The sequence below is a fragment of the Rattus rattus genome, chromosome 2 (genome assembly GCF_011064425.1).
Source record: "Rattus rattus isolate New Zealand chromosome 2, Rrattus_CSIRO_v1, whole genome shotgun sequence".
NCBI classification, from domain to species: Eukaryota; Metazoa; Chordata; class Mammalia; order Rodentia; family Muridae; genus Rattus; species Rattus rattus.
In genome coordinates, this window is record NC_046155.1 from 18,407,601 (window position 1) to 18,424,845 (window position 17,245).

Here is a 17,245-nt window from a genome sequence, read left to right on the forward strand (position 1 = left end):
CTCCACATAATTCCAAGCACAGCAGAATAAGGGGGGTGAGAGAGTCATTTTCTCTCTGTATTTTTATTAGAGCAGGAAAATCTTTTACAGATTCTAGCAAACTTTGTAAAGAAAGGTTACCAGTCAGAGCCAAGTCATATGACCACCTACCTGCAAAGGCTGCTGAGAAATGAAAACATAACTAAAGAGTGTGTGCCTAACCCACACAGAGATTAGCTCAGTCCTAGGGGCAGAGCACGCTGCCTCTCTCAGTAACCTGTGGGTCTGGCTACAGAGGAGGCAGAAAAAAGTGGCTTTCCCTACACACTAACAATGCCTACTATGTAAATGCTCCATTCAACATATTTTAAATTTTTTTGTTTTGCATAATTCATGCCTTGAGAGAGAGATTTTTGTGTTTACACAATCTTAAATTAAGCAAAACACTGACTCTTGTAAAATGATTTCTCTTGATTAAACTTTACAAGGCAACCAAACTCTGTCCTTGTTTTTGTGTGTTTTGTTGTTTCATTTCAAATCTCTAAGAGTTCTATGATTTTATTGCCCAATTTCATACTTCATTGTGAGTCATTCTGCTGGTTGCCACTACTAAAGGCTGTGCAATCAATTTCCTAGCAAACATACACAAAAACTTAAGAAAGCCAAATTCCAAATGTCACTTTTTACACTGAGTTTTTAAGCCCAGTGATTGATGGCTCTCTTGCCAGGCCTGCAGGTGACAAGCCTTTCTGGTTTCCTGCACTAGTGGGTGATTGCCCAGTCTAGATCATCACCAGCATGGTTACCTGAAACTTGTTCTCCCAAGGCCTATGTTTGAGGTTTACTTCTGACAGGTAGTTTAACCTTGAGACCTTTCTTTTCCCAGGCAATCAATAGTCACCCAACGTGAATTCCCAAACACTTCCTTGCTTCTCTCCTCTTCTTTTAACTCTGAAGGAACTGAAGGAAGTGATTTCCATCATCTCTAACTTTATTAAATTTTATTTTCTCTCTGTTTTACTATTTCCCATAACCTCCTGATTATTCCAGTATTTAATGATATCTTCCTAATTGAGAATCCTCCTTGTTCCAAATTCAAAATACACTGGTACTAAATCATAAAGAAGAAGTTAATAGACTTCTGCAGTTATCATGTTTTGTAGCAAACATTAAACAGTCAATTTGTTTCATTTCTTGTCTGCACATCTATGCACACATTTTAAAGGGACTCACCATAATTATGTTGTGACTGCAAAGGGAGGAAGGAGAAATCCTGAAAACAATGTTTAAGGGGTAGAGTTTGATAAACACAAATTCGTCATATAACTAATGATTAATAATTTAAAATGTAGTGGAAATAGGATTGGTATCAGTACCTCTGTGTAGTACACTTTTCAAACTATGGTAGGTTAATGGAGACATTCATCTCTCTCACACACTGCTTTTAGTTTGCTGGCTATATGGTCAGGCAAGCCAAAGAGAGGCAAAGATATAGCGTCACTCAGCTCCTTGTCACTGGACTCAGTTCACTGAAGGATGTTGCAGCAGTTCTTCAACCAAATGGTGATGTACTTTGATACATACTTACCATCAGATAGTTATTAAAAAGAAAGAATAGATGGATGTGGGAAGATGGGTGACAACCTTTCCTTTATCACAGATCCCTAAAGTTGTACACAGAGCTTGTTTTAATGATTTGTTTATGTTTATTTATGTGTGTGGGTGTTTTTGTCTGCATGTATGTATGTATGTGCACTTCTTGCCTCTGTGATTCCCATGGACACCAAAATAGGGCATCGGATCCCCTGGAACTGGAGTTCAGAGGGCTGTAAGCCTTTATGTGGATGCTGGCACTAAACCCAGATTTTCTGCAAAAGCAATGAGTGTTTTAACTGCTAAGCCATCTCTCCTGCTCCACAAAGCTCATTTTAAATGTTTGTTTACTATCATTTAACTCGTTACATTCACCCTTCCAGTCAGCATGTGCTTTATAGGGCAATACAACTCAAAAACCAAAATAAAATAAATGTAAACACCTTACTCTTAATGTGTATAAATAACAGAAATTTCATACACACACAGACACACAGACACACAGACACACACACACACACACATACACACACACACACAAACACACACACACTTTCAGTAACACCATGGGATTTAAATTCCATAGATGACACTTTTAAGAAAATCCATCTTAAAAAGCTTTCTGCCTGTCCCTCAGTGTTTTGCAGAAGTGGGTCACATGTGAGCCAGTAGGTGGCAGAGAGGAGAGAAGCTATGTCAGTGTCCTGACCTATGGACATCTGAATGATTAGTAGGTTAACATTCCCTGCAAAAAGTGAGCTCAAGACGACCACCAGTCTGGTGCCAGGGGACCCTGACAGGGTACTACCCTCCTGAGACAACCACTACTCTGGTGCAAGGTAGTCCTGGTCAGGTTCCCAGGACAGGAAGCAAGGCTGAGACTAGAAGAATCCCAACTGAGACTGCAGACCCATGACAGAAGTATACCCAAGACTGATGGCCACTCAGTTGGGCTGGAAGAGGAACGAGCCTAAGACAACCACCAGACTGACACCATGGGGCTAGGACAGGAAGCTACCCTAAGATAAACACCAGTCCAGCACCTCCTAGGTCTTGGGGAGGCAGACCAGGCTCGAGATGACCCCTGCTCAGTGCCATAATGCATGAGTGGGACATAGAACTTCCCAGATCACACCCAAAATGACTCCAGATGCTCAGAGACCCTGGGCATCACTAAAAGGAGCCAGAAAATGATGGAGAAATGGAAAGAGAAAGAGAAACAGAAGTATACAAAGAAGAGAGACAGAACTAGAGACTTGAAGGTACTGAGGAACAGCCTGACATGAGTAGCTGGTGATGCCACCTGGAAACAAGGTGGAGTCCATTACCTGTGCTGACACTGGGGGCCACGTCTGGGTCTCTGACCCTGCAACAGCAAGGGTCTGTTAGCACCAAAGCCAGGTGGATGCCCTTGGTCTGGACTGCCGTGGGAGACATGTTGATATCTGAGGGCTGTGCAGAACTGGTCCCACCCCTCATGTGGGCGTCATGGGCTGACCCAGCCTCTAAGCAGCTGCAGTGTTTGGGAGATCTGCCCCTCACATTGCAGGAGCTGTGAGTGAGCCGTCACAAAGATTTGAGTGTAGAACTGGTCCTACCACTCATCTCCCTGTGGTAGTGTGAATGATGGAAAAATACCCACACACGCACACCTAAGGCAATTAAGAGCCTGGCCCTGGGATCATGAGAGCAAGAGAGCCGATCCTGCCCTTCACCAGAGGCAGCACTTGGAGTACCAGATCCTGCACCTCACCTGAGCAGTACAGTAGAGCTAATCTGGGATGTAGGGGTTATGCATGAGTTGGCCCTGAGGGCCTGAGCATGGGAGAGCTGGCCCTGTTTATTGTCTGCTCTGAGGTGGCATTGGCAAGGAAAAGATCCCCTTCCTTCCCTTTTGCCCTTGCCATAGGAGACAGGCTATAGAGTTGGCCCCAAAAGGGTCATGAGAGCAAGAGACCTGGCACTGCCCCTCACATGCCTCAGCCCTCAGGAGAGGAGGCCCTGTACCTCACCTGGGCAGCACAGTAGAACTGACCCTGATGGTGGGTGGTGTGGGAGAGCTACCATTGCCTCTCATTTGCTATGTGCCAGAATGGGCTACAAAGAAATGCTCTCCCCTCTTCCCCTCACTCCTTGGTACCCATAGCAGGCAGGAAAGATGGCCCTAGGTCATGAAAGCAGGAAAATTGTCCCTGTCCGCAACCTACTGCAGCACTCTTGAGAACAGGTGCACCTCACCTGCTCAAGAGTAGAGGGCTATGGGTGACCAATCTCCAAGTGCATGAGAGTGGGAGAACAGGTGGGCTGATCATCTCAGATACCTCTCAGGCAAAGATACAGGGTTTTAATTGGCCCACCCCAAAATCTACCCCATTGATCAATTGCTAGAATTAGTGAAGGTGCTAGTTCTTCAGATACAAAACTATAGGATCTCCGTGACACAGGAAACAACAGGATATATGAGAGGAGTCCCAGTGAGGGTCCAGTACTAATAGTGTAGCAGAAGCTAGAGTTCTCTTACCAGACCAACAAGTCATTGCAACGAACATTTGCAAGCAAAGAAGCGTAGACATAAGGTATACTGTGGGACACGCAGTGACACACTGCAGCTTCCACTGCTTTTTGTCTGTTATGGGAAGATTGCAAGACTGGAGGGCTAATATAAGTGGAGGGAGAGATGATGAGTGGGAATGGAGTGCACAATGTGAAGTTCACAATGAACCAATACAAAGTTAAAGAAGGGGGGAATATGCTCCCTGGACAGGGCAAAGTTCACACGTTCCCACCATTGATGAAGACAGGCGGTCAACAGACGCTGAAAGAGGGAGAATCAGTTTCTTTCAGGGAAAAGCTCCCACATAGGTGGTCCAATCCTGAGTGGTCTTCCCAGGACACAGGAACGAGCACATGAGCAATGCAAAGGGGACTCAATAAGGTATATGTGCATCCGCACATGTGTGCATGTGTGCATGTGTGTCCTAGGTAAATTTCTACTGTTCTGATAAAGACCATGACCTGGAGGAGGAAAGGATATTTTTTATCTGACACCTCCATTGCTGAGGGATGTCAGAGAAAGAAATCAAAGCAAGAATTGAAGCAGATGCCACAGAGAACTGCTGCTTACTGGCTTGCTCAGTTTGCTTTCTTGTACATTCCAGGACTACGTTCCAAGATGGCATTTTGCCCTGAGAGCTGGACCCTCCAACATCAATCATGAATTAAGAAGATGTCCTGTGCTGAAGGGATTTGCAACTCCATAAGAAGAACAACAATATCAACCAACCAGACGCCCCAGAGCTCCCAAAGACTAAACCACCAATCAAAGAGTACACATGGAGCAACCCATGGCTCCAGCTGCATATATAGCAGAGGATGGCCTTATCTGGCATCAATGGGAGGGGAGGCCCTTGGTTCTGTGAAGGCTTGATGTCCCAGTATAGGAGAATGCTAGGGTGGGGAGGTGGGAATGAGTGGGTGGGAGAACACCCTCAAAGAAGCAGGGGGAAGGGGGAGGAGATAGGGGTTTGCAGAAGGAAAACAGAGATGAGTGATAACATTTGAAATGTAAATAAATAAAATAACCAATAAAAATTTTTAAAAGAAAGAAAACCTTACAATACTCTCTCCATCTACATGTTTTATATTAAAAAATGTATATTTACTTAAAAAAAAAGATGTCCTGCAGGATAGCCTACAGACTAATCTGACACAGAGACATTTTCTCAGTTGAAGTCTATTTTCTAAGATAACTCAAGCTTGTGTCATATTTACAAAGGAATACATACATACATACACACACATACAACTTATATACATACATATATGATCATGAAATGGAGAGGGAGGATATGGGAGGAGAGCTGGAGGAGAAAAGGGTAGAAAGGAAACAGATGCAATGTTCATGTATTAGTTCTCAAAACAACTTTTTAAAAAAGGCTCCTTAGGTACCAGTAAAAGAAATACTGAGCAATGACTGAGAAGCATTTTCCAACATGACAAAAGAATTCCAGAACACATCTCAAGGTATGTTTCCATACATCTCAGTCCATACAGTATAATACATGAGAAGGATGTGTAATTTCCAAATGGGCAATGTGCTGGCCCTTCATTCCCTCAATAATTATTTTTCAGTACATATTATCTAGTAAAAAGTCAGAAATATCTCAGATGCAGCCAGAGTGGAGGAGACCACTGTACCCTGCTGGCACTACAGGCTGTCGCAGACGGCAGAGTTAGGACTTCAAAGAGCTTACTGATGGTGTACATGAACTCAATTCTCTTTAGCACATTAAGAACCTGAGAAGATAACTTGTAATAACGCAATCTCTGTGTCCTGATACCCACCTAATAATATTTTTATGAGGATTCAATAATATAAAATGATGTATTTTGACTACACCTACACACAGCAGGTATGCTGAATCTGTGTTTTCTCCCATATTAAGTTGATTACATTTGACTAAACAAACATATCCACTCTTTTCTGCATCTTCTTTAGCCTTCATTTTACTACATTGATATTTTCCGATGGCTTTGAGACTAGACTTCCTAACAGTTGGGTTTTACATCTGGTCTGAAAGTTCCAGAGAGTCCGGGTCACAACAACATGGCTTCATCTTTTCATCTAAAGTGCTCACTAAATATGCATTATGCCATGTACTGTGTTGGGCTAGATGCTAATAGCATTGGAAAGAACACATGGACCCACAGATCCTCTTTGTATTTCAATAAATAAACACTTGTAAATACAAAAATGTTAGTGACAGAAGAGGAGAATAGCCCTAGACTGGTAGCCAATAATCTGAACCTCAGGGACCTGAAGGCAGGAGCGGCATAAGTTTGAGGTTGGTCTAGTATATATAGTGAGACTAGACCCTATCTCAGAAAAAATACACCAGGTAAAATGGACATGTCAAGGAAATAAGATGTGTACATCTAAGAAATGAGCAAGAGCAGAAAGTATTGGAAGCTGGCCAGCAAAGACAGATCAGAGAGGCACCAACAGCCTGGGGTGACACTCTCACTCTTGTTCCCCTCTTTCACCCTTCCTACTTGTTTCCTATCTCTTAATAGAACCCTAAACTGCCAGTGAAAGCAAACTGTCTCCCTGTTGATCTTCAACTTTATGCCCCTTCCCTTCCCCCTGCTTCCTCCCCCTCCCCTCCTCTCTGTTACACAAACTCAAGCCACAATCACTTGTCAGATTTTTGCCACATCCACGTTTTTTTCTGTGTTGATACCATGTGTAACTTTAATTTTTTCAAATCCTATTTTTAATGATGGTTCTTAAACATGGTAACTTCCCTTTAGCCCACTACCCACCAGAGGTGATTGAAAAGAGGATACAGGGGAAGTGGACATGTCTAGAAAGGTTCTTTGGAGCAATTCCTGTCTGTGTTGTCTGGAAATCGGCAGTTCGGTTCACAGGTTAGCAGCGGCAGTTCGATCCCCTTGCAAACAGAGCACAGATACAAGAGCAGTCCAGTTTGGTAGAGTCAGGTTAGCAACAGCGGTGGCATGACATAACAGAGATAGCACAAAATGTAAGGTAGACCAACACATACATGTTGTTAGCAAAGAATCCTTCATCAGATGTCTTTTCATGTGCTTGCTTTAGCAGACCATCCTCTCTCCTGTGTCTGCTTCAGCGAAACGTTGCTTTATGAGTCTGCTGTAGCCTTTCACACCTGTGTCCACTTTAACAAAACATTCCTTCGCATGCTTGCCCCAGGAAAACAACATCCATCTGACTCTTCCAAAGAACCCTCAAGTGTCCACTTCAACCATTTGGCCTGTTCTTATACTTAGAGATATCTGAGGATCCTCTTACATCACTGGTTGTTCATTAGAAATGCAGACTCTCAGCTACTAGGAGCCCAGGACCACCTCCTCTAACAAAGCACACAGACTGAATCTGACTCTTCCATTTAAGTGGGTGCTCAGATGATTCCTATGCAAATCAAAGTTGGAGATGCCTTTCTGCCATCCCCCTGCTCCATCTAAAGAAGATGCAATATGAGCTTACTGCTACACCCTCCACTTTAAGGTGGTCATCATGACCGCCCAACTCCTTTTCTATGGTCATCTAAGAACTAGAGAAGCCAACTCCTGGGTGAAATGTTTGTGCAGGAAGGTCCTAGTCACCAAGGAGAGCTGTGAGGACATAGGATCTCAAAAGGAAGCATTCACTTCTCATCTCTCATTCAAAGCTACAGTTCTCCTTTCTGCAGATTTCTTAGATTCGCTTTGGAGGGTTCATATCCCTCAAGTTAACTTTCTTGCCTTCCTCAAGGGAACTTTTTATCAATGTCTGTACAGACTCGATGTCTTCATTTCAATGTTCTTCAATCAAGTTTTGAGAAAATATATTCCATATGTTTTATGTATGTGTTTGACGTTTCCTAGATCCTGCTCTTTTCGGCAATGTGAATACTATCTTAATGTACATTTCTCTAATGTATGAGAAGAACGCTGTAATTCTTCAAATGCATTTGGCCAAAGTGACATTACCTTATCATCCTATCTGTTTGATGCTAGTAGTTAAACTCTCCCCTGCAAAAATCACCTCTATTATTTTCCTGCTGGAATTTCAAATATCTTTCTTACCTGCAGGTACAGTAAACTAACACAGAAGATTGAAAACCATGGGGACTTTTTATTCTGAGACTGAAGTCAGCTCCCCCTTCCTGACACCTTCTGTGCGTCACTTCTGCCAAGGGAACCTTTTGTCACAGAGGTGTACAGAGGGTGTGAGCCCTTCTCACTGTCCCCACACACTCTGATCTCTATTTCATTGATGTCATCCTTCTGTCCCTGTGGACTTTGCTTAAAGTTAGCCTCAATTCTGGGCCTTAAATCTGCATCTTACTTATAGGGAAGGCCTGGGTTTCTTCAGATTTTCTCCTTTCTACTCAGGAATTGTCCTTCCATTCCAACTCTTCCCACCTAAACACCTATCCTCCCCTCCATTCATTTTTACTGAGTCCTTTTGCAATCTTGAATGGGATCATGGAGCCTTCAGAACTCCTTCCTCAGAGCTGAGGACAAGCTTAGTCAGAGAGGGCTTATCTTGGGTTTGAGTCTCTCACCATTGTAAAAAGAAGAGGGGAATTAAAGAAGTAGTACAAAGTCATGGAAGTCAGCCACGGTAGTTTCTACCTATAATCTGAATAACTGGGAAGGATTGCCACAGGTTTCAGGCCAGTCTGAGCTAGCATGCGAAAACCTGTCTCAAAAATGAAAAAGAGAGAAGTAAGAAAAGTAACAAGTCCCTCCTTTATAATGTCACAGACAGAGATTATTAGAGAGAAGCCTTGGCAGCCGCACTGTGCTGCCACAGCTCTTGTGTTTTTATGTCCTGGGTGCTAATCACTCCTCAGGAACTCTTCTATACTACAATTAAGTAGTATTACCTCAGCAAATCTTTCGTGTCACATTACAAAATTAGAAATTCCTTTTTTTTTTTGCTTTGCATTTAAAAGTGTTTTTCTTTCATTGCAAACAAATTATCGTATCATATATTATATTGGATTGTAATTTCCTCTCCATCTAATCCTCCCAGCTCCTCTCTACCCTCCCTCTGCTCTGCATTCACTCCCTTTCTGACTCTTATTACAAAAGAACAGGCTTCTAAGAGATAACAACCAAACATGACAAAATAAGATATAATGAGATGCAGCAAACATCACGTCAAAGTGGCAAATGTCAACTCAACAGTAGGAAAAGAGTCCCAAGAGCTGGCCCAATCATCAGAAACATACTTGTTTTCACACTCAGGAGTCCTGTGGAAATACTAAACTGAAAGTTATACACAGAGGACCTGGTGCAGACCCATGTAGGTCTGTGCTGACTGCTCCTGTCTGTGAGTTCATTGGCACCCTGCTCATGTTAGTCACAAGGCCCTGTTCTCCCGGTGTCCTCCATGCCCTCCGGCTCTTACAACTCCTCTGCTCAGTGTTCCTGAGCTCTGAAGAGTGAGATTTGAAGATATCTCATTTAGGCTCTTTTTCCATATGATGTCTGGCTGTGGGTCTCTGTATCTATTCCCATTTGCTGCAAGGGATATTTTCTGATGAAGACCGAATAAGGCACTGGTCTATAAGTATAGCAGACTATCAATAGGAGTCATTTTATTGATACAATTTATTTTTATTTTGTAGAGCAGTAGTGTTTGGTTTATCCTAAGTCTGTGGGCTATCTGCTCTCTGATTCTTGGTTACCTAGCAGTGTTGGGTATGGGTTCTATCACAAAAAATGGACCTTCAGTCAAGTCAGACATTAGCTGGCTACTCCCACAACTTCTGTGCCACCATTGTCCTATCATATTCTGCAGGCAGGACAGATTGTAGGTCAAAAGTCTCATGGGTGGGTTGGTGTTTACAGTTCTCTTTCAGTAGCCTGCAGGGTACCTTCTCACACCAAAGACACTAGAACACAGGTCTGAAGGCTCAATGCAGACATCAGCTCAACTCTTCATGTACAATGGATATTGTCTTCAACAGTAAGACCCTGCTGTTAGTTTGGGGAGAATAATCCATTGTCTTAGCAACAATCTAGATTGTTTGCAGGTTCCACTGGATCCCCTTGCCCAATAATTCAATTGAATGCAACTCAGTCCCACTACTGGAAGTCTCCTTTGGTGACAAGAGATGGCCAGTTGGTACTCCATATCCCCCATTATTAGGAGTCCTCATTAAGATCACCTTTATACATTTTATAAAGTTTCTGCTGCACTAGGTTTCCATATCATCCCTCAAATGTCCCTCAGTTTCAAATGTCTCTTCCCACATTCTCATCCTCTACCCTGTCTCTCCTCCTGCTCTGAACCACCTCCTCCTGTCCTTACCAGCCTTCAGTTCACCCACAAAATCTATTTCTCCATCCCAGGGAGATCCATGTGTCCCCCTCTCTTGACCCTTCTTCAAATCTCCCTGGGTCTACAGATTGTAGCTTACTCCGGTACTTTTAATTTGCATTTCCCTAATATCCAAGGATGTTGAACATTTCTTTAAGTATTTCTCAGCCATTTGAGTTTTGCTTGTCGAAAACTGTTTTGATCTGTACCCCATTTTTAAAAGTGGATTTATTTGGGGTTTTGATATTTAGTTTCTTGAGTTCTTTATATATTTTGGATATTGATCCTCTATCAGATATGAAGTGGGTAAAATTTTTTTCTATTTTGTAGGCTGCCACTTTGTTCAACCGGCAGTGCCCTCTCCTTTACAGAAACTTTTCAGTTTCGTGAGGTCCCATTCATTATTATTGATCTTAGTGTCTTCACTCTCAGTGGTCTGTTCAGGAAGTCTTCTCCTGTGCCAATGCATTTAGCCCATCCCCCACTTACTCTTCTATCAGGTTCAGCATATGGTTTTATGTTTAGTTCTTTGACCAACTGGGACTTGCGTTTTATGAAGGGTGATAGAGATGGATCTGTTTGCATTCTTCTTACATGTAGACATCCAGTTAACCAGCACTATTTGTTGAAGGAGGTGTCTTGTTTCTGTATATTTCTGCCTGTTTTTAAATTAAAAACCAGTTGTCCATTTGTTTGTGGATTTATGAATTTATCAATTCAATTATAGCGATCAATGAGTCTGTGTTTATGCCAATGCTAGGTGGTGTTTATTACTATAGTTTTGCAGTAGAACTTGAAATTGGGAACCGTAAGCAGTTCTTTTGTTTGTTCAGAAGTGTCTTAGATATCCTGGTATTTTCGTACTTCCATAAGAAATGAGAATTGATCTTTCAAAGTCTGTGAATAGTTGTGTTGAAATTTTAATCAGGATTGCATTTGAATCTATAGATTGCTTTTGGTAGGATGGTAAGTTTTACTATGTTAATCCTACCAATCCATGAGCATAGATCTTTCTGTCTTCTGATACCTTCTTCAATGACTTGAGTTTTTAATCATAGTCTTTACCAAATTTTATCAAACCTTTCATTTTCTTAGCAGAGATGCCCCAAGATATTTTATATTACCTGGGGCCATCTTGAAAGGTGTAGTTTCCTTGATTTCTTTCTCAAACTATTTGTCTTCTATATATAGGAAGGCAACTGATTTTTGTGAAATTGATATTGTGTCCAGCTACTTTGCTGAAACTGTTTGTCAGCTGTAGAAGTTCCCTGGTGGAATTTTTAGGGTCACTTATGTATACTATTATATAACCTGCAAGGAATGATACTTTCCCTTCTTCCTTTTCAATTTGTATACCCTTGATCTCCTTCAGTTGTCTTATTGCTTTAGCTAAGACTTCAAGTTCTATATTGAATGGGTATAGAATAGATAACTGTTTCTTATTCCTGACTTTAGTTAAATTGCTTTGAATTTTTTTCCATTTAATTTAATGTTGGCTGTAGACTTGTTGTAAATTGCCTTTATTATGTTTAGGTATTTCCCTTGTATCTCTAATCACACCAGAATTTTTATCATGAAAGCATCTTGGATTTTGTCAAAGACTTTTCTCCATCTAATAAGATGACCACGTGTTTTTTTCTCTCAGTTTATGTGGTAGATTATATTTATTGATTTTTGTGTGTTGAGCCATCCCTGGATCTCTAAAATGAAGGCTACTTGATCATGATGGAAGATCTTTTTGATGTGTTCTTGGATTTGGTTTGCAAGTATTTTATTATTTTTGCATATATGTCCATAAAGAAAATTGCTATGTAATTCTCTTTGTTTGGTCTTTATGTAGTTTAGATATTAAAATAGCTATACCAGCTGGCTTCTTAGGTCCGTTTGCTTGCAATATGTTTTTCCAACACTTTCCCTAAGGTAATGTCTGTCTTTGATGTTGAGGTGTATTTCTTGGGTATAGCAGAAGGACGGATTCTGTCTTCACCTCTGTATTATTAATCTATGTCTTTTTTTTTCTTCTTCTTCTTCTTCTTTTTTCTTTTTTTCAGAGCTGGGGACTGAACCCAGGGCCTTGCGTTTGCTAGGCAAGCGCTCTACCACTAAGCTAAATCCCCAACCTCAATCTATGTCTTTTTATTAGAGAATTGAGAACTTCGATATTAAGAGATAACAATGACCAAAGATTGTTTAATTTCTACTATTTTGATGGTGGTGGTGGTTGCGGTGTTTTCTCTCTCTCTCTCTCTCTCTCTCTCTCTCTCTCTCTCTCTCTCTCTATGTATGTCTTCTCTCTGTGTCTCTGTCTCTGTCTCTGTTTGTCTCTATCTCTCTGTCTCTCATTCTCTCTCTCTCTCTCTGTGTGAGTGTGTGTGTATGTATGTGTGTGTGTGTGTGTGTGTGTGTGTGAGAGAGAGAGAGAGAGAGAGAGAGAGAGAGAGAGAGAGAGAGAGAGAATGTGTCTGTGGGTATAGGAGTATGGACTGTGAGTGTAGGTGTTGTTGCGTCCCTTCTTTGCTGGTTTGAGATTATTTATTTCCCGTGTGGTGTGGTTTTTTGGGGGGTGTAGTTAACCTCCTTAGGCTGGAGGAAGGAACTCCTAGCCCTTTCTTTATGGCTGGATTTGTAGGTAGATATTGTTTAAATTTGATTTTATCATAAAATATCTTATTTTCTCCATCTATGGTGATTAGAATTTTTTCTTGATATAGTAGTCTGGGGTGGCATCTGTGGTCTCTTAAAGTCTGCTATACATCTCTCCAGGCCCTTGTAGTTTTTAGAGTCGCCACTAAGTGTGAAGTCTGCCAGGGACCTCCAGGCCTTAGGGAAACAAGCTGATGCGGGACACAGCATTGGACTAAGGCCAAAAGACTGATGATCTCTGGCCTTGTAACTTTCTCTAACTGTACTGCATGCTATTAGCTGATGGCTTTGGGAGACTTAACACTCTCTTGCTTATTCTGTGGCTGAAAACTGCTGCCTTTGGTGATTAACACATGCTGTATAGCAGCTGGAAATTAGATAAAGGATTTATTGCTGCATTCCCTTTCCTGGCCAGGCAGCCAGAAGCCTCTGGCTGGCTAGGCTGTTAACTCTTTGTGAGCCAGAGAGGAAGTAAAAGAAAAGAATTAAAATCCTTTACACAGGCAAGTATGCACAGACATACATTTATACACACACATTCTGACCAGGTTCTGTCATTTGTCTCAATTAATTCACAAGTGCTCGCATACGCTTACATATATACACATATACCTACAAAAGTACATATAAACAAAACTAACAGACATATATACATATACATTTGGATGGATGGATGGAGGGGGGGAGGGAGGGAGGAGGGAGCAGAGCTCCCTAAGCCAATCCCATCATCTTTATTTCTTTTCTCAGGCTTTTTATACTTTCTTAGACAAAAGTGTTTAGAAAGTTACCTCATAGAAAGAATGTTATACAAAATGGGAATTACAAAGGATGATGATATTAAGTTCAAATCAGTGTTTCATTTTCTAAGCTCATTATAAATTCAGAGCAATAGTTTCATATGGCCTTGCTTTATCATAATGCATACCTGTGGCTTCATCCTTGGACCTGAATGCTTTTCCGTGAACATAAATTTGTCCCAAGTCTACTTCTCTTTTTTTGTGTAATTATGAAAGGTGGTTGTCTTTCTAAATATGCAACTTTTACTTACTATTATGAAGAGCGAGCACATTCTATTCTTGATTTTAACTTTATTATACTTTTCTAGCAAAACAACTTAAAACTACCTCTTAAAATTTCTTCCTAAGATTATTTGAATTGAATCAGGAAATTTATAAAATCATTAATTCATCTAAACACCATTTACTTCATGAAAGTTCATCCTTATTTTGATCTGTAGGAAATCTCAATGGGGTATTATATTAATTTAACAGTGACAGGAAAGGCATATCACCTGCAAGAAGTAATCATGAGGTGAAGTCTCTTTGGGACCTAACCTCTCAGAGCTCTCATATCTTAATCTATGCAAAAAGATGAACCAACTCCAGGAAGGCCACCTGCTGGCTTTGGTCTTTCTTAGATGATTCCTGACAGAAGTTAGGTGTAATTCTAATAGGTCTACCTTATTTGTTACTTATCTTTTTTTCTTGCTGTTTTTAATATTCTTTATTGTTTATGTTTAGTGCTTCGTTGTTATGGATCAAGGAGACTTTCTTTTCCTGTTCAATCTATTTGGTGTTCTACACGCTTCTTGTACCTTTATAAGCATTTCCTTCTTTAGTTCAGGAATTTTTTTTCTATGATTCTGTTGAAAATATTTTCTGTGCTTTTGAGTTAAAATTTTCCTTCCTTTATTCCTATGATTCTTAGGTTTTGTCTTTTCATAGTGGTCTAAATATCCTGGATATTTTGTATTAGCAGTTCTTTATATTTAACATTTTTTGATTGATGTTTCCACTTCTTCTACCACATCTTCAGTGCCTAAGATTCTCTCTTCTATCTTGCATTCTGTTGCTGAAGTTTGCCTCCGTAATTCCTGTTCAGTTTTCTAAAATTTTCATTTCCAAAATTTCCTCCATTTTTGTTTTCTTAATTGATTCTATTTCCATTTTCAGGTCTTGAACAGTTTTATTCATTTCCTTTTAATATTTGTGTTTTCTTGGATTTCTTTAAGGGATTTTTCAATTTCTTTTTTAAGGACCTCTATCATCTTCACAAGGTGGTTTTAATGTCTCTTTCTCTGTGTTTCAGCTATTTTGGAATATCCAGGGCCTGTTGTGGTAGGACAGCTGGGTTCCAGAGGAGATATATTGCTCTGGCTGTTTATAATTATGTTCTTATGCTGGAGTCTTGACAGCTGGTTTGGGGGTAATTGTAGATCTAGGGGCTGGTTTCTTGATTTTGTCTTTATTGGGTAGGTATTTCATTCCTTGGTTACTGTTTCATCTCTGGGTTTTCAGGAAGTATAATTGCTGTGTGTTGCATTTTTTCCTGGTCTATTCAGCTGGTGTGTTCACAGGGAATTTGTGTTAGCAAAGGGTGTCTGTTGGGGAATATTTCCTGTCTGGCTCACTTGGTATGTTCCCTGTGAATGCTTCCTGGTCCTAGAACTTGAGATAATATTTTCTCTTCTCTCTTAGTCTTTTACCCCACATTTTATGTTCTAGAGAGAACACTCACTTAATATTGCTCAGATACATGGAAATTTATGTTTAAATTAGACTCAGTCTAATAAAAAATTCCCTTTCCCATAGAAATGGTTTTGTTACGTGAGTGCATCAAAGTAAATCAAACTTCAAGTAAAAGTAGTTAAGTTTTTTTTTTTTTTTAAAGAAAACCACAGAACCAGGTTGGTGGTTCACGCATATAATTTTAAAACTTGGGAAGCTGAGGCAGAATGATTGCCAGAAGTTCAGGGCCACCCTAGGCTACATAGTGAGTTCTAGGTTATTCTGTACAACATTGTAAGATCAGAGAGAGAGAGAGGAGGAGGGGGAGAGAGAGGGAGAGAGAGAGAGAGAGAGAGAGAGAGTTTAAAAGAAAATGTAAGGTTATTAAGGTTGCTGGCAAGGAGAACAGTGGCCTCCCCATTCTCTTCCCTCAAGCTCTGAAAAGTCCAAGAATGATAGATTTTTCAGGTGATCTTAGAAAGAACAACTAGAATCTAAACAATCTGAGGAACACTTGTGCCCAGTTATTTCTGTGGTTGTTTGTGGTTTGTTATTCCATTTTTCAGTCTACTTACTGTTTCATGAACTAACCAAGCATGCTGTTGGCTAGACTTGCTGGTGTACCTCACAAGTCTATTCAGCACACAAGAAGAATGAGTTTTTGGTCTGTTTAGGCCCAATTGTTGTCCTGAAAAAACATTTAAACTATGTGTGTTTCTTAAGGCCTTGCTACAAATGAGTGAGGAAGACAACCTCCATCCTGGCCTTTTATCTCAGAGCAACCTTTCCAGAGCACTGGTGGTTGACAACAACCTGACCAGTATTCTACAAGATCACTCCAATACAAGAAAGGCCCAACTGGGATAATGCATCATTGTTAAGTCAATGTCAGTGTCCCAATGGCACGGACCTTCCAGAATCTGTTCTTAGAGTCTTCCCACATTGTTCTGGTAAATGGAGGAAAAGTGGAAGGCTTTCTTTACCCATACCTTTTCTGAGAACTGTGTCAAACAGAGGAAAGAGGACATACAGCTGTGTTTCTAGCCTGGAATTACAGGTGAGAAGGTCGAGCCTCAGAATGATAAAGAAAAATGATAATATAGCAATGCCTTTGAAGCCCACACTCCAGACTCAAGCATGACTAACAAGCTGTCACTTGCCAGCTGTGGGACCTTCAGTAAGTAACCCACGTGTTCTGTTACAGTTTTCTTATAACATATATAAATCAAATATGATATTAATAATATATCTCCTCAAAGACCTGAGAGGAAGAAATGGGGCCAAGTACATGACTTAATAAGTACATGACTCAGTAAGTACTGAACTTAATGCCTAACGCATAGAAAACACAGAGATGTTAAAATTAGCTTAACTATTGTGATTCTCTGGATCATTAGAGGCTTACACAGTCTCTAAGCTGTTGTGAAACACACATTTCTTCAGAAACAAGATTTTCTCAGTCATGCCCCAAGAACAAACACCATCCCTCAGACCTCAGTGATGTATCAGAAAGGCCATTTCCCCACTCCACTTGAGAGTTTTATCTTTTGTCAAAAGCTGACAAAAGCTTGGCATGAATAGAAACCTCTGGTTCACCTCATTCAACTCAACATTTAATATAGAAATACCTTCTTCATGTTGCCATCTGTTCTGCAATCTCATTTCCATT

The 17,245-nt window shown here is 40.7% G+C and overlaps 1 pseudogene; it reads left to right on the forward strand.

Annotated features, from left to right (window-relative positions):
• The first annotated feature begins 2,197 nt into the window (after nucleotides 1–2,197).
• On the forward strand, nucleotides 2,198–2,315 carry LOC116895059 (annotated as a pseudogene).
• Nucleotides 2,316–17,245: the final 14,930 nt, after the last annotated feature.